Source organism: Ambystoma mexicanum, chromosome 11 (assembly GCF_040938575.1).
Source record: "Ambystoma mexicanum isolate Mex_15411 chromosome 11, UKY_AmexF1_1, whole genome shotgun sequence".
NCBI lineage: Eukaryota > Metazoa > Chordata > Amphibia > Caudata > Ambystomatidae > Ambystoma > Ambystoma mexicanum.
The window spans coordinates 914,991,031-915,018,947 of NC_090934.1; the positions used below are offsets into that span (position 1 = coordinate 914,991,031).

The 27,917-nt window shown below is 43.2% G+C and overlaps 1 long non-coding RNA gene across 1 annotated transcript in view; it reads left to right on the forward strand.

The window, feature by feature from the left end:
- Positions 1-26,561, forward strand: part of LOC138504795 (uncharacterized) — a 62,179-nt gene extending 35,618 nt beyond the window's left edge. The window contains exons 2-4 of the long non-coding RNA XR_011279976.1: positions 25,546-25,608; positions 25,742-25,811; positions 25,909-26,561. This is a non-coding gene — a long non-coding RNA (uncharacterized lncRNA). The remainder of the gene's footprint in view (positions 1-25,545; positions 25,609-25,741; positions 25,812-25,908) is intronic.
- The last annotated feature ends 1,356 nt before the right edge of the window (positions 26,562-27,917 follow it).

A 27,917-nucleotide genomic window follows, 5' to 3' on the forward strand; every position in this document is an offset into this window, starting at 1 on the left:
TTCAAGTCCTGTGAGATGGCCTTACACTGAATGTGTGCTCGTTCAAAGTGAAGGTCAGCTGCTTTGATTTTTTGCTCGGGTGCCGGAATGGCCCACGACTCAGTATAAGGTTCTATTGTTATTTGACCTTGACAGGCCGGGACCATCCCGAAAGACTTCTTTTTGGGGGTGTGGTGCAATAACGTAAGAAACGATAATGAATAAAATTTCAGAAACGAAAGCCATTTAATGTTCGTTCATTCGAAGAAATAACGTCGGCATAGAAGGAGTGGTATTTCGGGGCTGCCCTACGCACAGACACAATGGAAAATGCAAATATAATGTAAGTAACTCTTTAGATGAGTTTATACCGCAATTTAATTACTATACAGTAGCTTTAATGACGGGTTAAGTTGTACTTGTTCGTTCTATGTGGCATATTGTTTTGTACCGCGCACTATCTTGAGGAGAACCATCTCCTTTTACGGAAGCACCTCAAAACCTTCCTCTTTTCTTCTGCTTTCTCTCTCCCTCTCCCCTGCTACAACTGGTCCACTGTCTGCGACCTCGGTCCTGGGCCCTCCCACTCTCCACCTGCACTGCCTCCCTGTCAACCCCTGCACTGGGGAACTGTCTCAGTATCCTACAGCCCCCCCTTCCCAGCACTTGTTCTGCACTTACCTTGCACTCGCCACCAGCTAGCCCTGCAAATGCCATATTATATCATATCAGTGACGAAGTGGTCCACTGGCGATCAGGCGGGTCTGAAAAAGGCGGAGGAGAGGGGGTGGGTTACTGGAAATGACGTATAATACCCAGTTGCACTGTCCTAGCTATGAAATAATTTCCCGACCTAATATATAAAATGAATAATTTTAATAAAGATCTGATGGTGAGACTAATTTCATTTTTTATGTTTTTAAAACAGGTACATCCTTCATTATTGACTGTGTCACGAGTACCAGACATCGGCGGATGGCTTTTACAGCCGCCAGTTGCTTCTCCGCGTGAACAACGTTACCACCCTGACCATTTTATGGGACGATCGCCAGGTACAAGTATGCCCTTACGCGGTACTAATGGCTAGATGCAACATACATACCGTTGTGGTGGCCTAGTGCCTCGTTGTTGGAACAGCGATGCGATTATCAGTGTGACCGAAGAGCTTATTTTATCGTAAACCAACACCCTGTGTACCGCACACGAACATCGCTTGCCTCAAGACGAACTATTTTGGATCGAGAGCAAAGAAAAATGCAAATCGCTGAATATTCTCTAAACATTTGATGTCCAATAAATGTACTTTACCAAATGTACTGTATTGCTGTTTGATTTTAAAGTACAGTTTCATATTCCGAATTGTGGCGCGCTGTGTTGTGAGCTGATCTGTGTTGGTTTCCGGGTTCTGTGTGGAGTCGCGTAGAAGACGCCTGGGCGCGTTTGCCTACGCAGCACAGAAACGTCACGGAGAGAGGCGGGGAATATGAATGTTTTGATAAAGTCTGTTACAGGGGCGGGGGATTTGATTTAGTGCCGCAAACGCAGGTGAGCCAGGGCGATGGGGGGAAATGATAGGATTATCACAAAATGGCGGCTGATTTCGAGTGCGTTAATGGACGAAAAGTCGGGTAAGGTCCATAGGAAAGTTTTCTATGATCTACCGATTTATGCTTAAAAACGCATGGCCGAACCGTAGGGACAATGAAAAAAAAGTCCCGGAACTATCCTTTAACTTGCTCACATATGGTGATGATTCTCCTTTCTCACTATGTGATTGTCCTTTAGGGTGCTTGGGATATGGTATGGGATTTGACGTCCTATCCTTAGGTTGTTCCAGATCAGACCATCTTACTTCCTTGTCTGACAACATGCATCCTTCAGGACCGCATGCGCTTTCTCCCTCCTCCCCGCGGAAGGTGTCTCTCTCTTCGTCTGACATATCTAATCCCCAACAAGTATGGCTCTCTTTCATCTCCATTCAAAGTCAGCCTGCCCAAAGGCATGGCTCTGTGCTCGAGACTAAACATGCTTCCTTCTTTGCCTCCCAACTGGGCAACTGTAGATCAATCTTCTTTTCCCTTGCTTCCCGATTCATCTTTTGCCCTCATCACCTGATAAGCTTTATTGATCCCATCTCCAATGCTTCCATCTCAAAATTCTCATCTAGAAGTCTGGGCGTTGCTCCTTGTGACGGGAGAAACTCCTCTATGTCGCGCCATTGGAACCAATAGGTGGTCATGGTTTCAATAACCCCTTTCGAATAAGTTCAATGTTGCATTCCCTCTGTCTCCTTTTTCGCTCAATTTCTTTGCTAATTCCATTCTTTTCTTTGCTTCCCATCGAACCCTTACCTCTTCTTGTCTATTTTCTTCACGTCATTCATATGCCCTACTCACCTCCTCTTCTTCTTGTCTTTGCATTCTTTTATCTCGTCATTTCTAAGCATCTTCCTCTTCTCTCTTCTTTTTAAACCTGTCTTGTTCTTCGAGTGCTCTCTGCCTGTTGTCATACTTTCTTTGCTCCTCTGCCCTTTCTTGCTTTCTTTGTTGTTCCTCCTGATACATTTGTTCTCGTCTTTGTCTATCCTTTCTCTTATTCTCATCTTCCTTTAGTCTCCGTTCTCATTCCCTGTCTTTTTTATCTTGCTTATCTTGGTCTTCCCTTTGCCTAACCTCCTCAAGGCTTTTCCCATCAAGCTTTAATATCTGTCCACCCATCCATTTGTTCTGCACCAGCGTAATCCCGTCAGCTTTGTCCTTATCTCCTTTCCATCTTTTATTCTCTCGTTCTATGTCTAAAGACACATTTGGTTGTTCATTTTTCTCTTCCTTGCCCTGCAAGACCTTAAAAATCTTTTACTTTCTTTTAGTCTCTTCTTGGCTATCATCTCTACCATAAGCGGGCATTTCATATATCGGGTTACCATACCATGTCGCAGCTTGCAGTTCCTTTAACGGATATAGTCCTGCATCTTCTGCACTATCGCCATTTACTTCCGGCGGAGTAAGGGGAGCACAAGGCTCAGCACCTTCCTCCCTGCTCTCATCCATTCTTCAGGGGGTGATCTTCTCGCTCCTCCTGGTACATTTTTCCAAACCTCTAAAATAGCTAACCCTTTCTCCAATTTCTTTCCCGTATATGCTGCATACAAGTATGTGGCCATGGCATGAACATCTTATCTTATCTGCTGTGCCTTTTACCCATTCTGCATTGAAATGTTTGATCTTGGGCATATGTTTCAGTAGTGTTTTGAACCTGTGCTTCAGTTGTGTAACTTCTCCCACTATGACAAGTTTCAATTGACTGTCTATACTTACCAGTGATTTTACACAGAATATTATTCAGAAAAACAACAAATATGAGCGCGCACCAACAATCGTTGCTCAAAGCCTCTACTTCTCAATTATCTCAATCTACCCTATGGTCGGCACCGACAATAACTTAGGCTACATAATGACCTTTTTCTCTTTGCAACACAACCTATCTTTGTCGTTATTTGACACTTTTATACTACATAAAATACAAAAACAAACAACTATCAACTCTCTACAGACACACCATGGTATGTAATTTTTTTCTCTTAGACTCTAAACTACTCCCTTAGGAGTGTGAATTGTCTCCTCTCACAGATCTATCTGTGGGCAACTTAGTTTACCCACTTGGGATTTGAGACAACTTCTTCTAGAATTCTTTGAATTAGGACTCTGGGCTTCTTATGGAATGCTCCTCGTCCAAAACACTTATTCCCCTCGACGCTCCCCGTCTCATATCAGCCAATCTCCCATTACTTATTTATGTGTTACCACAAACCCTGTTCCCACAGTTTGCCAGTTTCCTCAATCTACTCACCATTCGGCTTTTGGCTCCGGACTCTCAGGATCGCCTCCTCCTCCAATTGGCCACCATCACCTTCGGTCCGCTCAGAGCCTGTGGAAACCAGGAAGGATTTCGTCAAAGGGGGGCCCCTCCCACCAGTATCTTCTTTGCTTGCAAGTTGTCCTTGCTGACCGTTCCCCACAGGAAACCTTTCGTTCCTCGGGTTGGATGGCAGAGGGTGTCCGATGTTCTGACTACCCAAAGACCTATTTATCGATGGGCCTTTTTTAAACCATCCCATTTCTGCTACCAAGTGAACCCAAAGGTCCTTTAAGATGAGGTAACACTCTACAGGGTGGATGGGGATGCAGACATTATTCAAACATCAATAATAAAACTGACTTAGGAAGTTGGCAAAAGACTTGGTCTGTTTTAATAACAATTATCTAAAACATGGAGTACAACAGACATCATCGGATGTCTGACAGTAAGATCTCAACATATTTCACAAAAAACACACTTCTATCCTGAAAACACATCATTATTGATGCATTCTACATGGTAAACTAAGAAAACTTATGTGGGACTGTGATTGGATAACGTATAACATCTAGATATACTTTCTATGGGGGTTGGTGTTGTGATTGGGTCTCCACTGTCAGGTGGACAACTCTGCCCACCCCTAGTGAAAGTCATTGTGCGTGTCATCAAATACACAACGTCTCATTAGATCTCTAAACTATAGGGCTCTTTGATATGTGGCCCTTTATAATGGGTTGGCACGCTTGTACGGTTCTGGAATATCGCACTCGTTAGAAGCATGCAAGCTGGTACCACAGGTGCTCTTGGGTAGGACTTGACCATGCCTCCTCCCCGCCCAATTAGCCCATCATCACTCAACTGTCTGCCATGAGAATAGTCTTTGAACTCGGCCTTGCAAAGTATCACTACTCCTGGGTATAAAAGGGAGTGAGAGCATGACTTTATCTTCTGGTCTTGGTGTAGCTTGCCCAAAGTCTATTTTTATCTGACCATGTGACTGCAGACCACGATCTGAGCTCCTTCATTGTAGTTAATACAATTTAATGAATAAAACTTGGCACTCATAGTCCTTCCGCCGCCCCTTAACAGGAGCTCAGCTCTCGCCTTCTCATTCATTGTATCTTTCCGTTTCTTGGCTGCCCCATCCTTGACACTGAGCAAGCAGGCCATCTCGATTCTCCTTCCATCTCCAGCTAGGCTTGTTCTGCTTCGCCACACTTTTCAGCTTGTTAAAATACAATGTGGAACTTCCAGATTCCTATACATATATATACACATCTTGACGTCACCGCCTACACTGTGCACTACCTATAGCCAGCCTTATGATTGCTTCGTCTAATTGCATTACTCCATCTGTACAATAAAATGGTTTTCATTTTCTTCTGTACTCTTCACACGTGCGATCTTCATCCTGCATATGAAAGTTTACTTGATTCTTACTTTTTTTCCTTAGATTCTATATAGTCGATTCATCTTCATTCTTCTCATCTCTTCTGAGGTGTGTCACTGTCTTCATGTGACATCACCAGTCTCTTCTTTCATCCGTCTTCACATGCTGTTCAGGGATTTTTCCCAAGAGGCTGCCAGCTTTTCGTGGATACATTAAGAACCATTTTCTTAAAGGATACCATTCTTCTAGGGCTGCTCGTGTTATAGGCATTATTGCAGGCATCGCCGTTGTCGCTATTTCCGGTTCCCAGCAGATAGGCAATTTAGGGGCGGGACTTCCAGTGGAGGCTTTTGGCTTCTCCTCTACACCTTCATTGTGGTTGTGATGTGTAATGATTTTTTGTCATGTGTCTGTGGCCAGACATAAATGTGCTATGTTCACATGTGCATGTCTCATGATTCTGACTTGTCATTTTGCGTTCATTTGTGAGACTGGATTATTTCTTATTTCTGTGCATGGTCCTTTGTGTGTGTGTGTGTGTGTGTGTGTGTGTGAGGCAGTTGTTTGTTGACTAATGCTGACATCATTCTACTGATACAATTGGGGAGAGTACACATGCATTGGCAATTATGAATGATTCCTATGTTCCTTGCAGTGGCTGTAGAAGAGGGTATGACCTGTGCTGTGGAGCTGCACCTCATGAGCAAGGCATCTAGAAGCAGGTGCAGACCCCGGGCATGCCCAGTTATATCCATGTCCTCTAAGGGTGATGTGCCTGGGGGAGCATCGCATTCAGATGTCAATGTTTCTGAGGAGGAATCACAGAATCCCATAGTCATGGTGGGCAACTCAGCAGCAGAGGGACAGGGTGGTGGTGGGGACATTAACACACACGGGCCATAAAGCATGGATACCGCATTGGAGGGGTCTGGGTTTCTGTAGAAGAAAAAGTAGGAGGAGACCATTGCAGGCTTGCTCACAGTGTTAGGTGGGGTTACTGAGGGGGGGTGTGCAGGCTGCACCCCTGGCCCTGGGACAGGAGCTGTGCTGTCCACCGTGGAGGGGTCAGTACAACCACCTGCCCTAGGGCCATCTGCTGCAGCACTACCCAACTTCACTGATGCCTCCACCCAGGCAGAGTCTGCACTTCCAGCTGATGTGGTATCCGGGATGCAGTTCTGACACTGCTGATTGGTGACTTGAAGTGTGCAATCAAACTATGAGCTGCTTGTAGAGCTTCAAGGGCAGATGGGTCACCTCTAGTCCCAACACACTGCTTCCTGGTGGTTTCCCTGGATAGGCCACTGCAATGGCCCTCTCCTCCTCCCCATTATCTGTGCCCCAGTCAACCTCCACTGAGGCCTCCAGGCCAGCTACGACCATGGCCTCCTGTCCCCCTTTCCTGCCATTGGCACCCTGGATGTGGCTGTGTCCCTGGTGGAGGTGGAAATCTATACCATGCTAGATGAGCTGGTCACTGAGCCTGCACTGGAACCTACAGGGGAACAGGTTGTAGAGGAACACAGGCCCTTGATGTATTGCAGGTGCTCTACTCCCCCAACGAGGGAGTACCTGCAAGACAGATACATTGCCAGGTAGCAGGAGATGTTGTCACTTAGGAGGCAAATCCCGTATGGCAATGCGAGCAGGAGACACCAAGGAGGTGCACGCATGGTGCAAGACAGAAGCACAACGGCACCTGAAGACACTGGTATTTTCATACATGCTATTTGTAAGGCAGCAGGATAAAGAGAGGCAGTGGGCACATGAGACAACAATTTCCAGGGCAAGGCTGAGGTTGAGGAGAGGTTGGCATGGATGCGGGCTGCCATCCTGGAGGATTCTTGCAGAGCAGCGGAGGAGATTGAGTCTAGGATGAGGGAAGCCCTGTAAGCACTCCAGGAAACAACAGAGGCCTGCCTGCAAGAGGCAGATGCAAATGGGGAATCAGCCTTGGCTGAGGCATTGTCCGAGATTGGCATGGACTAACCCACTGACTCTTGTATATAGTTCACTAGTTTTAGGTTTCCTTTTGCTTTATCAATTTATTCAAGGACCATTATTCTGTTTCCATCATTGTACATAGTTTTGCATTAATACATTTATATTTTAATGTTTATCACCACCGTTTGCCATCTCTTTGTGCCTGGTGCAGCATGTGTGGGCTTGCTGGGGTATTCATGCCTTTGTGCTTCTTTGTCCATGTGCATGTTGTACACAATCTCCAAATGAGTATGTCATATGACTGTCATTTGTATTTAGGTCACACTCTGTGGGTCATATTAGTACTGCCTATTTGCTTGGGACATGTGTGCATGCTTCATGTTAGTGTGATGTTTAGTTTGATGCCTTCATGGCCAATGTACATATGTGGACAATGGTAGATGTGGAGAGATTACATGTTTGGAGTTGCATGTGTTGCACATCTTTGTCATTCTTTTGCTGTACAGGCACGTTGGCCATTAATGAACATGGTGTGGTTGGGTGTGTCAAATATGTATTCTGTGGTTGGCATGGCACTTCCTTTGTACATGTGCTCATGGGTGTTGAATATTGGGGGTTGTTTTAGGTAGGCATGGTGGCATTACTTGGATTGACTCACCCAAATGGCCATGTGGACATGTATTTCATAAGTAGGCAAGGGAGGGGTAGCAAGGGATGGTTGCCTGATGTCATTCCTTATGCAGGGGCGTTGCATGTTTGCTGTCAATTTATCAGTGTTGGTTGATTATGCTTTGTATTGTTGGTCTAATGGTGGCGATGTGGGGCGATATTTTGAGATGGGAGGTATATTTCATGATGAAGTTTAGTGTCTCTTACTATGGATGGGTACTCATTTGTTTAGGTGTCTGGCTATATGTTCCACAGAGCAGGTATATTTGAGGTATCTGTTGACAGCTCTTTCCCCTCTGCCCATTCACTTTTCAAGATTTCAGTTTCTTGGACGTTGTGCACCTTATGCTACCACAGCTGTTTCGGAGGGCTTTTGGCACTTGCTTGTCCATGTGGATGTGCTCATGCTTCAAAAACAGGTATTGATTGTTGGCATTGGTAATGGTGAGAAGGGATATGGTCACACTGTGATTCACTGGGCTACAGACCTCACATCTGGACTATGTCACCTGAACATCAAGGGACCAAAGTGTAGCTGTAGTACCAACATGGCTGGCTGTTACGGTGCAGTTGAGTATGATCCAAGGGGAAGCCATGGAAGAGGTGACTTTCCTGGATTCCCCAGGACTGCTTCCAAGTGATCATGTTGGAAGAGGATCTCTGTCAGCTGTAATTCATGGGAGACACAGGCCAGTGGGGCTGAGGTAGGTATGTGCTCTACAGTGTACTGGACCATGGGTGTTCAAGGTGCATAGCTGGCAAGTGTTGTTGTTACAACGATTGTAAGGCTAACACCACCATCATAAAGAACAAGGCCTGCAAGCGTTTTTGTCGCCTTGTAAGGACAGTGAAAGGGTGTTGGTATCCACTACTGTTGGGTATGTGACTGTACCATTTCCCAACAAATCATGAGTGTGTGCCAGCATACTGTTTTCTCTGCTCAGCAGGCAACATGATTTGTACATCTGTGGCAGCCTGAGATTGTTGTGTCCCTACATGCAGAGTTAGTGGGGGGGACATCCAGTGAGCTGTTGTCAGGCAACTATTGCAGGCACATTACATTGGAATGTATGTGGTCTACTTAGGTGGACTGGTGAGTCATCATGGACCTCTGCAAGCAAGATGGTCAGTCAGACAGTTGACATTTCATCCAACTGGTGTCAGTACTGAGCACTCAAAGAGTAAGGGCCTCATTACAACTGAGGTGGGAAGGGGTTAACAGCGCTGGTAAAGGTGCCGGCGGCGTTAACCCCATACGGCATCATCACGAGGTTCACTCGTGGGACCCGCTCTGGATGTCTGGTCAGACCAGACGTCCTTTGCGGGTCCGGTGAGGGGACTAGTATGCTAACAACGGGACCCTCATTAACAGGCCCGTTGTTAGCATGCTCCCCATTCTCATTGAGCCCTAGGGGGGCTCAAATGGGAATGGGGATTGTCCGGGTTCCCTGAATGGGGAAATACCAGGCCCTCCAAAGTCGGAATGGCTCGGTATTTCCCGATTCAGGGACCACAGACCCGGACCCGAGTTTGAAGGCAGCCATGCCCTTATTAAGGGCATGGCTGGCTCCAAACTTGTAATGAGGCCCTAAGAGTGAGAATGAGGGTGATCTATTTGGGATGCATTATTGTGATGTGGCACCTTGTTGGGGCAAGTACTGTTTGGCAGAGGAGTGGGTATAGAGTGATGTGGATTTGGGGGCTCAGATTGTTGGGGGTACTGGGATGAGGGCGGTCTTGTAGATGCTGCCTTAGCAGATTAGTGAGGGTACTGGGATGAGAGAAGACTTGTGGTTGCTGTCTTAATGTAGGGGTTCTGGGACACAGATTAGTGGGGGTGCTGGGACAAGGGGGAACTTGTGAGTGCTGCCTTGGTGTAGGGAGTTGGGGCACTGATTAATTGGGTACAGGGATGAGGGTGGGCTTGTGGATGCTGCCTTAATGTAGGGTTTTGGGGGGCAGATAAGTGGGGGTACTGGGACAAGGGTGGACTTTTGGGTACTACCTTAATCTAGGGGGCTGGGTCACAGATTAGTTGGTGAAAAGGGTCAAGGACTTGTCAGTTGCAGGAGAGGAGTGGAAGAAATGGTGATTGCTGGCAAGTAATCCTTGATTACTTATTGCCCATGGTTCTGGCGCAAAATGTGTTGCACAGCGAAATATTCTGTTTGTCATGGGGGTGTGTTGTGGACGTGCTGGGCGCAACTAATTTTTCACTGCGCTGCAAGTTTCTTGGCACTTTTCATTCCATGAACCCACGCACAGTGCAGCACTTTTTTTCTGTGCAATGTTGTTGCTCATGCTAGCTACACAGCCTTAGCGCTTTCTTTGTTTCTTAGGTCCATTTCCTCAGTTAATGATGCAAGTGGGCTATCTAGTTATTGATTTATCAAACTTAGCCTCAACCATCAAACTACGCATTCTAGTTTCTCAGACTTAATGTTATATAACACTTTAATGTCCAAATACAAAAATGAGAATTGGCACTAGTAGCAACAATAATGCCAATCAACATGGACTAAGGTTAAGGTCATGCAGAGCGGTAACCAGTAGCTTATTTCTAGCTGCACCATAATTGAGCCAAAAAGACAAAGTATAAATTAGATTTCCTCCACAAAATATGCCCCCCCATAGGGCTGTATCTGAGTTAAGCTCCATACAATTGAAATGCAACCTGGGATAGCCAGCTAGTTCTTAATTAAAGTTGAGTAATGCCGATAAGGAAGTGGGCTAACAGCACTGCTAACAATCACATGGAATCTCTTCCATAACCTATTCAACTCTGTATCTTCCCTTTGTACCAAGTGACTAGCAAAGCACCCTTCGTAGATTAAAAGGCTGTGTTATTAAGAATGGCCAAATACTCAGGTACTTGAGCTCAAATGGTAATGTTGGCTAGCAACTTTTTTTACATGACAAATCTGTGGAATATACTGAGTACACTTGTCATTAAAATATTCTAAAATAAAAAAAAGTATTGGGGTTAGAAATTGTCTTTAATTGAATAAAATACACAGATGACACGTGAAATATATCCTCAAATATTTTAAACACAATTTCTAGTGGAAAGACTAATTCAGAGCAGTTTGCGGGAGTCTGAAAAGTCGTTTTTTAATTTCTTAGCAATTTTGTTTGCATAACACCTCATGCTAGTTGTTTAAAATGCTTAAATGTTAAATTGATAAAACACATATTTAATTGAATAATTTTTAATAGCACATTTTAAAATACAACAATAATTTGCCAAACCACTAAAACTGAATTTGCATTGTTATACAACATTGATAAAATTAGTAAAGGTTCAAAACATAGCAACATTTTAAAACAAATTTGGCTTTAAGACGTCTAAAATTATTTACTAACCGTTATGGTCTGAAATAGTATCATGGCTATTATTCATGAAATATGCTTGCCTCTCATCTGTCTCCTCCAAAAAGCACCACTCTTTAATCGAGTCCAGATTATGTACAAAACATCCAAAACAACACATTTGTAAATCATGTAAATTATTGCACTCAATATGCAAGTGCCAGAGAGATTCAATACAGTGACAGTCCTTTCAGATATGACATACATGAAGGTGATGTGGGACCTTATTCCAAACCCTCGACACCTTGTTATTTGGTAATACATTTAGTCAAAATCTAATAAGGATTCACGCATATCCTTTTTTTGGGAAATTTAAAAAAAACTCATTTGAATCTCTTTATAACTAGGAAAGACCATTCTGTATTCTAGCAGAGTCTGTTTATTGCCAAGTTCATAATTCCTTGACCAAACACAGAGCCATTGTGGTGATCCAAGCTTTCTTAAATAACACAATATTAGCATATTCTAAATCATCAAACTCATTAGATTTCCTAAAACCTTGATATTCAATAAAACAGCATGTGCTCTTACGTTTTGAATTATAGGCATATATTTAGAGGACTGAAATATTAGTATTATTTTTCTCATATTTAATTTGTGCATGAAACATCAACCTCTGTTTCATCTCACAGGCAAACAGGCAACTTAAAGCAAGCTCCATCCTAAACATATATAACAGAGTACAAGCTGGTATGCTCCACACAAATCTCAACATGTAACCTTCTTTCGTATTTAACCAGTGCCAATTTAGAACTATATCAATTTCTAAACCATATGTCACTGCTGTGTTTTCTGTTTATGTATGCATACATACTCTGCATTGTCCACAAGGCATTCTGGGGCCTGGGTCCAAAATACCTTCAGCTATCCCTCCGCAAATACCTCCCCTCTCGAGCTCTTCACTCCTCTAACTCCCTCAGGGTCAGTCGTTTTTCAAAGAAATGAGCTGGGGGTAGATCTCGGTCTTCGGCTGGGGCATCCCTCTGGAACAGCCTCCCTGGCACTCTAAAACTTGAGGAGAACCATCTCGGGTTCCGGAAGCACCACAAGACCTACCTCTTTGCTTCTGCCTTCTCTCCCCCTCTCCCCTGCTGATCTGTTCTCTCTTGGCACTGTGTACCTGGCCACCCTCTGCCCTCCGGGCACAGATACCTGCTCACCCTGCCACCCTTCCACACTGCCTCCGGGTCACCCCTTGTACTGGGTCTGTATCTGTACCCATTTAGCCCCTCCCCCTTTTTTTTCCTGCACTTATCAGACCTACCCTGTCTGCTGCCTTAAAACCAGCACTTGCCACTTGCTGGCTGCACTACCACTGTTTGTTGCCTTTATTATTTATTTATTTATCTGTTTCTCCTTTGCTTCACACTTTCCATTCCCCCCCGTCCATGCACTTTTCCCCTCTCCCTTGCACTTGCGCTTTCTCAATGTCACTGGGTCTAGTAAGATCGCTGGTTCTCCCCTGTTCCCCTCCCTTTCCGCGCTCTGAAACACTTGTGTACTAGCGTGATCGAAATAAAATATCAATATCAATACACCTCAAAAACAAAGGTGACCACGAAAACTCTATAATCTATCAATTTTTTTAATCCTCACTGAAGATGGGCAAAGTGTATTCTTTGAGCGAAAATAGGGATCATTGTCTGAGATTCTACTACACATTGAAAAATCCAAGAGGACAAATTCATGTACATTGCTGACTTTAGGCATCAGTGTTCCCACCTCACCTCTTTCCCAATTAGAATGGCAAACTTGCGCCTAATGTCTTTTTATGCAGATGATTTGATCGTTTTTGACCAGCCACCAATAAGGTTACACAGAAAATGCACAGCTTTTCACAGATATGCAGAAGTTAAGAACTTTGCAATCAATTTAAGAAATCTAAGATCTTTATATTCTCAAAGAATACAAAATTGAAAAATCTGTCAATGAGACAATAGAAATAGTAGAAGACTTGTCTTGTTTGGGTTTTGCACTCAATAGCACGTAATCCAAGAAACATTTTAAAATAAGATACAGGTGAACAGCAACCACTTTATTGAGCAAACTAAAGCGGATTTCATATAATCTTTACACATTTTCCCTTCTTCCACTTTTAAAATACTATAATTTGAAAACAGTCCCAATTCTCTTGAATGGAAAGACATTTTTAAATGAGGATTTGTGATCCTTCTTGAAGATCTCTGAAGGCATAACGTGGATGAAAAGTTTTAAATTTGCAGATGACGGTACCCTGCAGTCTTATTAGATGTGAGCTTGGACTAATTTCGATTGAAGCGATTCAGACTTGAAAAAGACTTCAACTGTATTCAAAAATATGTGATGCAGTTAATAAGTCTATATATGACATCCTAAGAACTATTTGGACAAAGTCTTGTCAGAATTAAATACATTCTGTGAAACAAATTAACAAACTTTACTAGACTTAAATAGGATGCAGTTAGTCTCTCAACTAATCCAATGCCAAGGCATGATTTAGTTTTTAAAAATTGTATTAGCAGGTTTTGCTATTAAACATTTTCTTGGTTAGCAACCAAACATATTTGATTAGCAATTTTGTACCAATATTTTGAATGTTGCCAGAAGTTATTTGTATCCAAGACATAAAATGAGCAAAAATACAGCAGTTTTGTGTACTGCTGAAATAAAACATTAGCAAGATGAGTGTCTGTAAAATGTAATGTTTAGCTGCATGAATGGACATGATAAAAAGGCTCTGAAAGTGTTTTCAGTGCAAGGCTATATGCATTTGGGTCCAGTCGGTGTTGCACAGGGAAGTGTTGGGTATATTGTATGATCCACATGCTTGACCCATCATTTGCCCTTCAAGGAGAAGTTCAGATGTTTCATAAATCAAAAAGTTCATAATGTTAAAGGAAAGTCATAGCCGGAGACTAAGTAGGGTGTTGCAGAAGGCAGGGCCATTGTCAACTTCAGGCGAACAAGATGGCCCTTGCCTGTCATTGTTATGATTTTCAATATAGCATTAAATAGTACTTTTGGGGCAAGACAGGGCTGCTAATAACCTCAACCCCAATCCAGGTAGGCCAAAACACATAATTCCACCCATGTACACCAATGAAAGTTATATTTATCAATATTAGTACTCAGAGCAACTATATGTGGTACTGGAACTTTGAGGCTTTAGCACTTTTTTCTATTTTTTTTTAAATTTAATTTTATTACAAATCAAAGTACCAACAATAAGAATATAGGTGAGAGAAAATAACCAGAATAGTCATTAGTAACCTGCATCCTGAACAAAATGTGCACCCAATTCATAAAGAATAAACAGTGACAAGACCCAATCTACAAGCTACAAGCAACCGTTAGCAACCTGCTTGTCCCATGTTTTCCATTATTTCTAAAGACAACCCCAGATCTACATACCCGCTCCTCCATTAGCATGAAGTGATCCCGTTACTCCATTGGCATGGAGTTACCCATATCTGTTTCCCATTTGGATAGTGTGGGGTGTTTGTGTGTGCTCCTCATAACATTGCAACATTGCACTTTGCCTGGGTTCATGCAACAGACAGAAGTTGTGGTAACAAGTGTGATCAGAATACCTCCAAATACCAAACAGAGACATTCAGAACAATGGCCAGTTCCTGCCTCAATATCATTGACAAATGATTAAAAACAGCACACCAGAAGTTTTGCATTAAAGGGCATTGCCAAATAACATGGCAAAAAGTGCCTCTGAAGGCTTGCTGCGTAAGTAGTCCGGCGGCATGGCTCAACCATATTTTAAGAGGAAATTGCATGCATAGTAAACCCTATGACATTTTTCAACTGGGGACATCAAGGCTTCCTGCCAATCTTCTAGTTCCAGTGCACCCACATCTTCCCATTTCTGCTTAGGTTTTAAGAAGGTATGAGGCTGGAAGTTGAGAATAACATGATAGAGTGACAAGATTGCCATCTTAGGGATCAGCTCATTGTTGATGTTGGCCTCTTTCTGGGACTGTGTGGGGAGATCATACCCACCCCAGAATTGCAAGACCATAGCATGTTTGAACTGAGTATTCAAGAAATAAATCATATGTTGATAGTGAAAACCGTTGTTGGAGCGCTTCCAAGAACATTACGCCTTTCTCAAAAATCATAGTTCAGCAAACAAATATGCTTGAGTGGCCATCATCTAGCAAAGCTCATCTTACGAATTTTGGGGAGATCTTTATTGCTCCATAGGGGGACTCAAAGTTACCACTACTGGCCATTCTAGAACCCCAACGGCAGGTCTGGGCTTTGGCACTTTTAAGAGTGGAGGAGATTATTACTGGTGCACTCTTTGTCCATTAGCTCTTTGAACTTGCAGTGAACAGGGAAAGGTGGGTGGAGAGACCCCTGAGGGTAAGAGAGGAATGCAGGGTAAGCTGTGCTTTCATTGAACCGGGTAATTTAAATAGCAAGTTGTGCTACACAATTGTCATTTTAATTAGCAAACCTTCAGAAGTGCATAGCAAATTGCTATGAAATTTCAAAAAAGATAACACGCGCTCCTCTCCAGAAAGAACATGGCATGATAACCTGTCCTTAGATGAGAGTTTGCAACACACATTTTTTTGCTCACTGTACCTTTAACAGATGGGAAATATCCATTTGCATATCAGTCTTTGTCCCGCCCACATGGGCAGTCCAGCACCGAAATGCTATGGCAATTCCTCTCTGAACAAGAGTACCAAAAGCAACCCCATACACATGTTTCAGCCTTGTTGGGCCTCATCAGTGAGGTGTAGCTTTGTCTCTCTGAGCACAGTGAGCAGGGAGTCCACGTCTGGTTGCCCCCAGGTAACTCAGGGTGACAAACCCCAAGTTCCTTTCAAATATTTCAAAAAATGTAGCAGGCGCTCCTCTCCAGAAAGAACATGGCATGATAACCTGTTCTGAGATGAGAGTTTGCAGCACACGCTTTGCTATGAAACACTGCTTATTTTATGCCTTGCAATGCACACGGTTGATTCCCTAATTAACTAACTTATCTTTGTTTAAAGAGCTTTTGTTAACAGAACAAATGATAAAGATGGATTTAAACCATCTCATCAGGTTTCCTTCCCGCAGATTTTGTTATTGATATGTGCTTTACGATCAATCTAGCTCCAACTCACGAAGTTATGATGAAGTTATGATGCCACACTTCCAAATCCCTAAAGCACTGCGTTTATGAAGACTTTGCAGAAACATGAATTGACTGGAGACTCTTAAACATTCATCTATAGAATGTACAACTCAGGACTTATGTGTAGTGCATTTTGCAAAATATATAACCATCTATTCAGATCTGTTCATCAATGAATTGTGGGTTTGTTTAATGGCAGGCTGACATTAAGACTTCATTTTAAACCTATGTAGATAGTTTTTAAGAATTATTGGATAGTATTGATATTCTTAGCCTTTCATGGGTACGTACAACATTTTATAAAATGTTTATTGTAAAGTTGTTCTCACTTTTTACTTTGTAATGTATTTTCTGATTAGTCGTATATAGATGTAATTGGTTTAATGCGCTTGATTGAAATTTGCATGTAATTGCTCGTGAAAGGTTTTTGAATAAACCAATAACAAAATCCAAAAACGTCTTTAAAAAAAAATCTTGTACTGAATCAATCGCTGTTCCACCTACAGCCCAAATGCACATTCTTTTTCTACACCTATTTTAGCCAATGTCCATAATCTTAGTCTTTTCCAGATTTAATTATAGGAAACATTCAACAGAATACTTGTTTGCAAAACGTAAGCCTTGTTATAAAACCATCTGTTTTTTATGTAAGATATTAACATTGTTGGCATAAGCCAGCCAGATGAGCGAAACTGACCCCAATTACGGAGGGTAATTATCAACCTAGTTGAATGCTCTTTCTAAGTCACATAAATATACAAGCTTCTTCCTGTCGTAATAAGAGCTGAAAAGTCACCCTACACATTTAAATACAATGGCCCTCATTACGACCCTGGCGGATTTTTTCCGCCATCGACGGACTTTCCGGCCATGGCGTAAAGTCCGTTTACGCCATGGCGGATGGTGGACTTACCGCCCCATTCCGAGGTCGGCGGGGCGGTAAGTCCCCATTGACCCATTTACCCTTCCCCATTCCCATTTCGGCCCCATAGGGTATAATGGGAGTGGGGAAGGAGTTAATTACGCCACCGTAAATTACGGTGGCGTAATTAACACCAAGGTCCCATAGCGCCATGGATTTTTACGCCCGCAAAAAGCGGGCGGAAAAATGACCATGGCGCTATGGGAACTCGTAGTTGGCGGTAAGGGGTCGGCGCAGCTAACGCTGGCGCAAACCCCTTACCGCCAGGGTCCTAATGAGGCCCAATGTATACAATTGTAGTAGCATTTAAATCTTCAGTTGACCTTGTGGAATATTTCTTTTCTCCTATTTCCACTACAAACGATTTCATTCAACCATACCAAAAGCAGATTTATATCTAGAAAGGCCACATATCAAGTTGTTTTATTAACACATATTGTATGCTTAAAAAAGTTTAAACTAAAACCACACATCTGTGAGACTAGCCCGCATCTGCTTAAAATTCAAGATCTGGTGTACATTTGTCCACTTTTGAAGCCTAGATAAAAGTAATGATGAAAATACTTTCCTAGGAAATCCAAAAGAGCTATTGGATGGTAGCTTATTGGCTAATCAACCGAGCTTAAATAATGGTATAATAATAGATATAGACTATGATGAAGGGATAATCGATTTTCTAGTAAAATTCTGAAATAAAAAAGGCATAATACCCGCTCATGCCTCAGGAAGCTCTTTGAATCTTTTTAAATGGCAAATCCATATAATATACTGAGAGCATTTTTCAATATTTAATTTTATAAAAATGGTTGTGGTTAGAAACTGTTGAACAAAATTCACAGGTGTCACATGAGTCTGAAAGGTCTGTTGCAGGAGTTTTGCAATCTTTTAAATCATACACTGTTAAAGCAACAGAACAACCATTAGCATTACAGATTTTCTTTGAACCTCTGATTGTGCTTTGATAAGGGACTGTTCATGGTAGCTTCTGTGTGCTTTTGGTGCCTAACACAGGAAAGCAAGAATATATCTGCATGCTATCGCTTATTTTAAATCATGAAACCGTTTTTAAATGCATTTTATTGAAGTACTTTAACTACTTTTCTGCAACACATTACAGGCTGCATATTAGCGTTTTACCCTTTGGCCTTGTTCCTCTCTTTGATCATGAAACGTCTTGATGACTTCCAATATCCTTGTAAGGTTTTTTAGAGAGTATTCATCTTATTAAGAGTGTAACTATACATCGGTAGCTCAGAAAGTAAGAACAATCAGAGTAGTACTGGTTAACAATGTTAGCAGTGGGTTTTTGGGTGGTTATCTCCGCATTTGCAGAGTTTGGGTTACATTTAGTCAATTGGGAAGGGTTAGAGTATTGTACCCTTTGGACCACACAGGGCCCAGCTAGGTTTAGTTCACACCCTTAATTGAAACCTGTAAGGAAGAAATAAATAACTCACACACCAGTTGGTGTTGTAAAAAAACTGCATTGTATGTGGAGGTGCTCTACCCACTGTATTATTTAGCTTGTCCCCTGCAGTAGACTGTAGCGGGAACCCTTTTTATAGGGGATGCCAGATATGTTGGTAGCAACAGTCAATAGACTACAGCCCCCCTTCATTCGGGACTCGGATGGGATAAACCATACATTACTGGCTGTGGATGGTTGAGAAAATATGAGGAAGAGAGAAAGTACAACGCCTATGGGGCCTGCCACCTCAGCCAGGCCACTGAGGCTGCTGGGTTCAAACATTGTGGGCGGTTGCAGACCTTTGCCAGGAAGGTCCCAAATGCAGGAAAAAGAGCATGCAGATTCTTTACATAGGGATGGCCAGGCATCTACTGAAAATCCCAGGTCTCATGAGCAGGGTAGCCCTGGGAGGAAGCAGCAAGATTCTGATGGAGAGGATGGGCACCACGTACCACACAGGCAAGTCCTAGCCATGATACTACGCGGGTCAAGATCTCTAACTGTTCCCAGTTGTATAAAAAAACATAGGCTATGACCCAATTCCATGTATTGAAACCTACCCATAATATGGGTACAATATCAAGTGAGAACGATTTTTTCAAACTGCCTTTACCTTCCGAAATCTGTTCGATCATTTGGTTCATTAAGTGTTGTATCTGAGAAGAAAAAGATCTAATTGGGGATCATTACGAGGTTGGAAGTAAGTACCGGTCATTACCGGCATGGAGCAAATACCATGTCCGTGCTGGTAATAGACCGCTAAAAGCGGCCTATTACGACTTGGCGGGCACGAGCTTTGCGCCATGCCGGTAACGACCTTACTGCCATGCCGGTAAAGGGCGAAAAATCGCCCTTACCAGCATTGCGCGAATCGTAGATAGCTCCACCGCCATTCTAGCCATCTGTATTAGCAGTCACCGCTATTAGCGGTGACCGCTAATAAGCGGAACCGGAACTAGCGTCATCGCACATGAACGGGAAAGAGCAAGGTGGCCATCTTTAAAAACACAATCCATTGCCATCCTCTGTAACCAGGATCACAATCCCGACCACACCTCTTCCTCACCTGTACTATAACCTGCTGCATATAAGAATGTCAAAATCTCTCAAAAAAAGCGCAGATCGCCTGCGCAAATAGCGCTTCTCACAGGAGGAGCTAAACATGCTTGCGGAGACGCTGCAGGAACATGCAGAGGTGGTTTTCTCTACCAACATGTCCCGACCCGCATTGCTGCGCAAGAAGGCCATATGGGCGGAGGTGGCGCAGAAAGTGAGTGCTGTTGGCACCCCCCCGTGCACATCAAAAGACGTCCAGAAGTGCTGGGACGGCCGGCGCTTATGCAACATCCTCACGGTCAACCGGAAACAGGGGATGGCTACCAGTGGTGTTGCGGACTCCGCCATCAAGTTGCAACCGTGGGAGGAGATCTGTGTGAGCACAAGAGGGATGGAGGCCATAGAAGGAGTGGGGGACATGGAGCGAGGAGCCCCGTCTTCGGGAGATGCAGGCAGGTGTCACAAAATAAACACTTTAAAGTAATAAACAATGATGTCCCCCTGAACTGACAGTGCAATGATGGAAGGCAGGGTCCACCAGACACATTTTTGCAAGACTGCCTACAGGCAGTGCACAGCACCAACTCGTCCACATGCATGATGCACCCCATATATGTCTCTTCCCAGACACATCCCTTCATTACCCACCCAAAAACCAAGCAACCCGTATGTCACTACCCCATTGGCAATCTCCTGCCATTCCATAGAGAAACAGCAAACCCAATGCATGCCTGATGCACGTTGACCCATCACTAATGTCCACCCTCTCTTGCTTCCCAACAGGCACACATTCAGACACTGATGAGCAGGACACTAGGGAGGATGCCACAACCCCCCACAAGAAGGCCAGGGGCATGGAGGGACCAAACTGCGCCTCTACATCAAGGGGATGGTTGTAACACTGCATCATTTTCATGGTAGGGCAGCCTACGTCTTGCATTTTGGGGTCAGGTGTCAGGTCCAGTCTGGCCTGCTTTGGGGTATGAGCATGGTCCATTCTCTCAGGCACTCTCAGCCAGGTGAAGTATGCTTCTCCCCCCCCAATCTCAGCCAGGTGAAGTATGCTTCTCCCCCCCCATCTCAGCCAGGTGAAGTATGCTTCCCTCCCCCTCCCCATCTCAGCGAGGTGAAGTATGCATCTCTCCCCCCAATCACCTACCCACATCGCATTTCCATGAGCCTAACATGCAACTCACCGAGAAGCCAGGATCTCTGCTCTGCATGTCGCTCCATGTAGCGTGGTATTGTGGAGTTCCGCATGACCATTGAATTATGGGTTGATCCGGGGAATCGGCACAATAATGTGTGATGATCTTGTTTGAGTCACATACCATTTGTACGTTGATGGAGTGGTATAACTTACGGTTGCGGTACACTACCTCCATAGCATGTGGGACCACCTATTCCACATGGGTGCAGTCGATGGCGCCAATACAACCAGGGATGCCGGCCAGTGAATGGAAACCAACTTTGGTGTTGGAGATCTCCTGGGCTGTCCGTGGTAGGTAAATGTGGTCGCCTGTGTGCTTCAGGAGGGCATCAAGCACTTGGTTCAGCGTATGTGAGAATGGTTGTGATATGCCATACATGTTCCCCACTGTGTGCTGGTAGGTGCCTGTGGCCAGGAAGTGGAGCACAGGCACTACCTTCAGTAGGGATGGGATGGCGGTGCGTATTTCAATCAGGCTGACAATGTCGTCATGTATCATGTCCACAATGGTGGTGGTGGTGTCCCGGTCCAGACGGTACAGGGTGTGGATCTGCTCAGGGGTTAGGTTGAATGGACTGGCTCTGATGCGATGGATTGGGGGCTGCCTGCGTGGTACCACTTGCTGCACTGGTGGGGCATACTGGGCCTGCCTCACCCTCCTTCTCCTCCTGCGTCTCCTCTGTACTGCCTGTTGTTGTTGTTGTTCAGCAGTTCCAGTGAAACATGTCCTCCAGCCCGAGCATTGCTAGTAGTATTGGAATCATTTTGGTGTGTGACTGGGTGTGGGAAGGGGTGGGGTTTGCTCCTTTTGTGCTGGCACAGTCTATATTGCCTCCACCTGTGCTGACTGTGTGCACCTGTGGCAGTTGGGAACACGGCACATGGCCGTTTACGGGTTGTACGCGATGCCGGTATTTGCTCCATGCCGGTAAGGTACTTTTCGGGCTTCAGTAGGCCGTTAATTGCATGTCCGCCTGATTTGTGATGTTCTCCTGTTTACGCCATGCGGGTATTGCCAGCATAAATGGTCGCGTGCCCGCGCCCCTGCCGCTATTAGCTGAACTGTTAATTACGGTGCTGCTAATAGCGGGTTGACGTGTCATAATCGTGCGGAGCAGTAAGCGATGCCGGTAATTCATTACCGGCATCGTTTTCCCATTACCTCCAACCTCGTAATGACCCCCATTGTGTTTACAATGAAAAATATGAGTAAATAAATAAAAGTGCAGTGATATTCAATTAATAATCTTTAAAATATGCTAGAACAGCATATGTTATGCCGGGTAAACCTGGTAAGGTTAGAAAACTGTTACATTTATAGAGAGTGTATTAATGCGCTTCTCAGATTATGGGGCATAAAGCCATCCAAGCTTATGTTATTTGTTTGCTTGAGAAAAAAGCATTGTCCCATGATTTCAGTTTGAGTACTTACTTCAAGCCCACTAACAGACACAGGAGGTTAATGCCATCTATGTCAACGGAATGGGCCACAAGAACACGCATGTGGTGAAGCTGTGGCATGGGCTTGGGGAAGTGACATTGGCTGGATCGAGTCATTCCTCAGCAACAGATCCATATGTGTCTTCTCCACTTTTGCTGCCGCCGACCCCATCCCCATCACATGCAGAGTCCCACAGGGCTCTTGCATCTCCCCTACACTGTACAACGTGTTCATGAAGCCCTTGTTTGATGATCTAGATGGCCTGGGTATCACCTACAATAACTATGCCGATGATACACAGATCCTCATCCCGTTGACGGGAGATTACAACCACGATTTGGCCTTGGTGAACAGGGTGTACCTCATCATCCAGGCATGGATGGCTTCGCACAGGCTTCGCACAGTCAGTACCAAAGTTCTATATTCTGCCCAAAATTCACAAAACCTTAGTAAATCCCCCAGGCAGACCAATAGTCTCAGGGGCAGGCTCCCTTTTGGAACCTCTATCCAAATATGCTGACCGGGACTTGAGCCCCTATGTTAAACTAATGACATCATATATACAGGACACCACTGAAGTCATTAGATTAGTAGAAGGTTTTAAGATTGAAGCACTCGATTCGCTAGTAAGTTTAGATGTGGTTTCCCTCTACACCAAAATTCCTCAAATCAAAACTCTAAATATGATTGAAGAGAAACTGTTAATATCTAGACACACTGGTAAAGTTCATAATTCCTTTATTTTGTGTTGTACCGAAATGGCTCTGTGTGAAAACTATTTCGTTTTCAATGGTAAATTCTACAAACAGACACACGGGACAGCAATGGGGTCGGCAGTGGCCCCAACTTTAGCTAACCTGTACGTCGAAATGATTGAGACTAATGTGATATTAAACCATATGAACCCCTACCTACAATATATCAAACTATGGAAGAGGTATATCAATGATATCCTCATGGTGTGGTCCGGAGATGATGTTACTTATGACCTATTTATTGCATGGCTGAATGTACAAAATCCATTCCTTAATTTTACTAATACTAGAAGTAACGATAAAATCAACTTTCTAGATTTGACCATCTATATAAACAAAACTGAAGCAGTATTGGAAGTAAAACCTTATCATAAGGAAACTGACAAAAACTCCTTACTGTTATTCTCTAGCTTCCACCCTAAACATACCAGACAAAATCTACCGTTTGGTCAATTCCTGAGATTGAAGAGGAATAGCAGTAATAAGGAAGGTTTTGTACATGAAGCGAATCAACTACAAGATAACCTAATTAAAAGAGGCTATCCTAAGAAAGTTGTAAAGACCTCCAGAAAAAGAGCCATTAATAACAACAGAGAGTCACTGATGGAGTACAGACAAAAAAATGCCCCGGATGACGGCCTTGTCTTTGTGAGTACATTTAACCCATTGTCGAATGAAATTTCTAAAATTATCAAAAGTAACTGGCACATTCTAGAAGAAGGTGATTATCCACTTCCACAACCTAAGTGTGCACTTAAGAGGAGTAAAAACCTTAAGGAACTTACAACAAGAAATGACATCTTTATTAAGGCGCATCAAACCACACTCACTGAACAATGGGGTCTACCTAACCCAACTGGACACAGTCCGTGCGGCACATGCAGTTGCTGTGCACAAACTAAAAGGACCAAACTGATAGATTTAGGTCTACCTAAATTATGGGAACAGAGGTCCTTCAGCAACTGTAATACCAGTGTGGTTTTATATGCAATCTGGTGCCCCTGCGATAGATTGTATATTGGTAAAACGGAAAGAAAAATAAAGGTTAGAATCGGCGAACATAAAAGTTGAATACTTTAGAACCAACACATTAAATGCACCCCTAGTAGGACATTTTAATAGTGTTGGTCATAAACCAGAAGATTTAAGATGGACTGTTATAATGAGAATTGGTGACTCAGATAACGTAAAGAACTGTAAACACAAACTCAGTGTACAAGAACAAAAAATGATTTTCCTCACTAAGAGCCATGTGTCAAGTCTAAATGAAAATATTGATTGGAGTGTGTTCTTGACCCATTAATGAGCAATAATACCTTGACATAACTTCTAGGCTCCTGAGGTATTATATGGAACACTTTGCACCACAATACGACACATTGTTGTTTCCTATTTTCTTCACCGAGTCATTGTAGGTCCCCCCAGTCAGCCGCCACATCTATATCCGCTCTTACTTTTACGATTGAGATGAGTATACCTGTTACCTTTTATCCAGATATGAACTTGGTTACGTAGGTGCATAATATACAATATAAAAATATATATATAATTTTGTACCCCTTGCCGAGTTTATTTACTGTCACTTTTTCTCTGTGACTCAAACTCTATGCCTTTCCACCTCGACTGACAGTTTACACACCACTCCATCATGGAAGACGCATCTCTACTGAAGACGCGCTTCCCGCAGTCTATATTTACAAACGTGACTTGTGACACGTGACTCCTGACGCTACGCTCACACAGATGTACTGTGTTTCTTTTGCTCTATTTCTATTTCTAGCACTCCTCCCGTAAGCGTCGTACAGATCCTTGTGAGCGGTCTGGCACGATTCTCCCTTACTTGCCGCGTCCCTCCTGAGCCTGCCGATTCGGTAATTCAGTCATATTTTTTCAAAGTTTACTTCCGCTTCTGATATTACGCCGCTTCGGTACTGTGCCCTCGGTACTTAGCAGACACATTTATTACCCTGTCGTGATATCTGCCTCTGTACCACCGTAATTAAGCACGTTCCTGTTCTGGTCACTGCCAGTTATTGTTGACCTTATTTTACCAACGACCCGCTATCCTTAACTAGCAGCTAGTTCCACTGTACTGACTTATGCTAAACAACGACATCAGTCACTAATATTACATCTACCCACTATCATTGTTTGTTTGTTATGGTTACTCGTGACGCTTTACCACCCGCGTTACTGCAACCTCCATTACTACGATGACCCTAATTGTGATCTATCAGTATTTCAAGACGTGTCTAGTTGTGCTCCTTCGTTTCCACTCACCCATGTACTCTGTACCCTACTTTATTTGAACTAGTATATTTGTATTTAGATTTATACATAGATATGCTTTTACCTTTTACAGGTGTTCCCAACTACAACACTTCGCATTAAGTTGCTGTTACAGACAACGCTGCACAGTGACGCAGTGAGTTGCTTTATTTTATCTGCCTATAGTGATTGTACCATACCATTTGCTCCACAGGCACTCATATTGCCCACTAACCTTTCGCTTGTAGAGATGTCAGACTCTCAATATGCCCCTTTCTTTATATCCACAGGGAACATAGTGACTGCCTTGTAGCATTTCTGCCCAGCCACCTCCGGACGCATTTCCTACTTAGTAATACGGTAAGCGCCCATAATATACCACAACGTATAAATACTGTGGTATACTAGACAGGTGACCGTCATTAATTAGGTCCCTTTCTTGTGTTTTTTCGTACAGGTCTGGTCTAGACGCCTTAACTCTACTTAACAGAGAAGAGAATTGTGATCAATTGATTTTGCAACTGGTTCATTGGGGAAATACACCTTCCTCGTCTACCCGCTCTCTAAACATCTGATATTCAGTTATTCATTACTGAATTGCCTTGGAACCACGTATTTACTAACTACCCCCTTTGGGGTTTTTACGCTTTGGAAACACTATAACCCTCAAGTAGTTCCCATAATAACACTATCTTTTAGAGGAACGAAACATGTAGGGTTCATCTTGACATTAATACTAAATGTTGTGATTGAGATTAATTTTCTCAAAGGTTGTTTATTAGCTCAGTACAAAACAAAAAGTACCAACCATAGAGTAATCAGAATTGTTAAGTACTCTACATCTTAGGTTTCTGCTTGTCCTTTTGAATTGTGGTTTCCAATATGATTATGCGACCACATTTTTAAATTGACAACAGTGTTGTACCAAAGTATTTGTATCTTGAGTGTGTTGTTAAATAGGTATTGTCCTGTGTATTTCTGCACTTTATGCTATTTGCACCTTACACCTTATACAGGTAGACCCCTGGGAGGCTTTCTACCAGCTTAAGGTTGCACTTACACATTGTCACTTTATGAGATTTTAAATGTTTCTTATGATGTTCTATTTTTATTGTGCTCTATGAAATTGTATTAAATCGATTATAGTTTTTTTGATTAATGTCAGTTTGATCTGGTTGAATTCTCCATACACACACATACTTGATGTCAAGAGAGTTGATATGTGACCTATTCCCGATAAGTCTAGTGATTTGTCCAACCGTACCTGACCATAAGAGGCAGGGAGTTTGTATCTTTCGTGATAGATTTACTCCCTCCTCCTTGAGATTTATAGTCCCTCAAGTGTTGTATTATTCGCACAGTCTATGCCTGAATGATGACAAGACTGAACTTATCATCCTTGGTTCCACTACAAACATAACCAAACTGGACCACATCTACGCCAACTTCATTATAGACGGGAACCCGATCAAGGTAGCCAAAGAAGTAAAAACCTTAGGAATATACATTGACTCCTCCCTCTCCTTCCACAAACAGGTTAGCTCCATGGCATCCTCCACGGCCTACACATGTAAGCTTATAAGAGCAGCCAAACCCTTCCTCTCCACGCAGAGTTGCATAACGCTTGCCAGAGCCCTGGTATTATCAAAACTGGACTACTGTAATGCCCTCTACGTAGGAGCCAGCAAGCAAGTCACCAACAAAATTCAGACACTACAAAAAAACGCTCTCAGAGCAGCGCTCAGCATCTCTAGGAGAGAACACATCTCCAACATTAGGAGAACACATAACTCAACACCTCAGACAAAATCCTGCTTAAGGTAGCCTCACTTACACACAAGTGCCTTAACAACGCTGCCCCACGCTACCTAGTCGAGAGAATGAGCAAATACACCCCCAACAGACCTACCAGATCCTCTAACGAAAACCTGCTTATAGTTCCCAAATTCAAACGCACCAAAATGGGTGGCAACTGCTTCCAGGTTAAAGCTGCCCAACACTGGAACGGCCTACCACCCTCCCTCAGGACTCCCCAAACCTACACACACTTTAGACGAAACTACATCCAGTGGATAAAGAACAAGGACCACTAATAATACTATACACCTTTGAAACAATGCTCAACTATAAATTTGGAAACTACATGCTTTACTTGCTTGCCTGTATATTTGTAAACTATTTGCCTTATTGTAAACTTGTAAATTTTTGTAAATTTTTGCCTCCATTATCATATTGTAATACTGTAATGCATAGTAACCTGTAACCAAGTTTCGAATATCCTTGTTGATCCTGCGTCCTCATACCCTCGGGTCTGGTGCGCAATACAAATGAAATACAAATGAAATACAAAATACAAATACATCTTCTCCCATACAAGATCCCTCAGTTTGGAGGTTTCCAAATACATATATCACCTTTGCAAGTCAGAAAACAGATGTAAGGATGCAGTGCTTATTTGGATAAGTG